Here is a 3,421-nt window from a genome sequence, read left to right as displayed (position 1 = left end):
TTAGGTAGCACTCTTGCTGAGGTAGGCACGAGTTTAGTCCATGATGTACACAAGATGGGAATCCAAACAATGGATTTGTACATCAATACAAAGTCATCATACTGAAACAGATTTGTCCAGAACTTCTGTCTTTAAAGTATAAAACTATATTTCAATCTTTGACTACCACATTCCTCAGCTGCTTCCTTATTAGTACTAGTATGATTTTCATACATTCAACTTACCTGTCAGATATATACATAGCTATCGACTCCGTCGTCCCCGACAGAAATTCGAATTTCGCGGCACACGCTACAGGTAGGTCAGGTGATCTACCTGCCTGCCGCTGGAGGCAGGACTAGGAACTATTCCCGTTTTCTAATCAGATTCTCTCTGTCGCTGGGAAGGTAAACATATGTTTTGCTTTCCCTCCTGATTTGATTTTCGTGTTTCATCGCCATCGATACTTCTGGGCCGACTTTTGTTTACAGGGAAGTACTGATCGGTTGGGTTTGGCATACGTTTTTAATAACTTTTTAATAACTTTTTAATAATTTTTAATGAATTAACTTCGAAGTTTTCGAAGAATAGAGTAGGTGTAACTACCGAAGTTTCGGTAGACAATTACATAGTTTGCAAGAAAGGAAAGATAAATAAATATTTATTCATTGATGAAGTGTAATAATGTTAGAATTTGATTGAGGAAAATAAGGTAACTTCCTATTTGAGGAAGTCAGAAAACATAGAACTAGATATGCTTTCTTTAAAGCTTTAATAGCCCTCGTTCTGACAAGCAGTTAGAATATTACAGTACTAGTAGTGTTGTTTCCTCATCACCTTCTTACTTCACAGAAACTACAAATTCATTTGCAATTTGAAGATAAAGGAATGTAGCTCAAGATACGAGCTATTATAAGGTAAGAAGTGATTATAGTGTTCCCCATTGCATTAGAGGGTGCGTCTGATCGGCTCTGTCTCGCTCCAGGCCTAGACCTCTTCCAAGCTCCCTGGCCCGGAGGAGAAGGAATGTCGAAAGCCGTACGGAGGTTATGGAGAACCCCCACCGTTCAGGCGTCCCCTCGGCAGGTTCTGTAGAACGTCCCAGAACTGCCATGGGATAGCCATTGGAAAGGCATCCTAATTCAATGTGTTCCCCTTTTTATTATCGTCTTGACGAATAAGGAGTCAAAACATTCAACGGCGTAGATTAAATGAAGATGCAAGATAATCTCGTCTGGCTATCGAACCTCAGAAGAGACGGAGAAACGGTTGCGGTAGAGGCATTGCCCTATCCGGGTTCGTCCCCCCGTACAGTTGGACGGGGGGGGGCTCTATCCCATGGGGGTTTGAAATAGTTATTTCAATAAATTCCTCATCGGTACATGTATATGAAAATATATCTATTCTGAGAAGATCGAATTAGATATTAAAGGATATTTTTGTTGATCGAATGAATTATATGGATCTGTCTTTAGTGATTACACACATATATATAACGTTTAAGCTTCTAGCTCCTTGGGCATGAAGCTCGGTCAACGAGGCTCAATGTGCCTAAAGCGTCTGAAACAAGGCGCAAAGCGTCTGAAACGAGGCGCAAAGCACCTGAAGGGCCTGAATTTAGGCGCAAAGCGCTGAAGCACGATGAACCAGGATCTTCATCGGAAATGGAAGTCCTTCTCATTCAGAAGAAAGGGAGGGCTATGTCGAAAATGGAAGTATTGTCGAATTCTAAGCAAGAACAAATGTACAAGAGATCGGAACCTTCCGCACACAAAACCTTGTCCGCACAAGCGGAACCTTCCAGAAGGCGGAAGATTCCAGATTCAAATAACCTTCCAGACGTACAGAACTTTCCAGGCGGGATCGCCTTTCAGATGCTCGGACTTTCCAACAAGAAAACTTTCCAAGGGCGATACGTCTTCTAGGATCCAGGAGTATTCTGATCACGATACTCCTCCCAGGCGCCAGGAGTATTCGGAACGCGATACTCCTGCCAAGCACCAGGAGTATTCCGACGAGCACGATACTCCTCCCAAGCGCCAGGAGTATTCGGAACGTGATACTCCTACCAGGCGCCAGGAGTATTCTAGGCAAGATACTCCTGCTTAGCGCCACACTTTTCTCCTACAAGAGAGCCTGAACGCCGAGAGTCCTCCAGGCGAAGGTGAAAGACATTCAAGGCTTTTCCTGATAGGGACGGAGTTGTCGCGCAGGCGGCCGGCCGTTGCCCTTGTCAGGATCGTCTTATTGCAATAAAGGCTAGAGCAAGTTCGTTTTTTCCAGGCAGGGACTCAAGATGTAGCACAGGCTGCCGTAGCCCTTGTCAGGTTAGAGTCGATACTGCGAATAGCCCTTCACCTTTCGAAAGGAAGCGCTCTCCTTCGGTTGCTCAATCTTGCCCCAAATTGAGGAATGGAAGATAGAGCAATTGTGAGAATTAGTTCAGTATTAGTAAAGATTTATATCATCTCCTCTCCTAAAAATAGATTGCAACCAACCATTTACAGAAAGAGGGGCAATCGTTTGGAAGTTGAACAAGATTCGTACGAGCTCTCATTCATTGATTAGAGGCTCTTCCAGATAAGAAAGGCGTAAAATACGGACTTATCTCCAAGATAATAAAAGCTGGAGAGATTCTCTTCGATCCTCGGTTGTCATTTGCAATATCTTTCGACTAATACTCATTCGGGATTATTGACGAAATGAACGAAGAGAGTTAAAGATTTCTATTCTTTCTCTGCATGTCAGAAAGGAAAGAGTGTCGTAGAAGGCTTGCTGTATATGACTACTGAATGACAAGTCATAATACGCATACCATAGTTGCCTTTCTGGTTCGCTACGGAATTGTCTATATCCTTAAAGGATTTTTACTAGTAAAGACTTCGCTTAAAAGGTTTGTTACAGACAATACCTATTCACCTCGGTATTATAACAAAGGTTGTTTGCCTAAAATTTGCATTATTGAGAGTTTTCTTAGACTCGAGAATAATTTTATTATATCCATTCATTGAAGGGAGTAACTGGCAACTCAGAATGAAGGCAGCCAGGCAGTGAACGACACGGCTGTAATTGTGAGCCAATCTAGTACCATCCGGTTCTCGGTCGTGAACGGTTGGTTACATCTTTCTCTCCTAAAGGATCGAATGCTTCACGTATATTCCCCATACAATCAGGGACTTAACCACGAATTGAGGGAATTTTTTTAGGCAAACATGAATAACATCGTATTCGTTTTGCTAAGGATATCTCTCTGCCTCGGCGAGGAAAGAAGAAGTATAGAAAATTCACCTTAAGATACGATACGCTTAAGCCTTATTGCACACACCGTGGTTAATTACAGCGACTCCTACTATCCTTACAAGAGTTTCCTAGATGAATGCTGTTACCACAATGTGATAGGATTATAAGAACTTTTTAATTCGGCAGGAGCACGATTTAACAT

This window comes from Macrobrachium nipponense, chromosome 29, assembly GCF_015104395.2.
Source record: "Macrobrachium nipponense isolate FS-2020 chromosome 29, ASM1510439v2, whole genome shotgun sequence".
NCBI lineage: Eukaryota > Metazoa > Arthropoda > Malacostraca > Decapoda > Palaemonidae > Macrobrachium > Macrobrachium nipponense.
Note: the sequence above shows the minus strand (reverse complement) of the source record.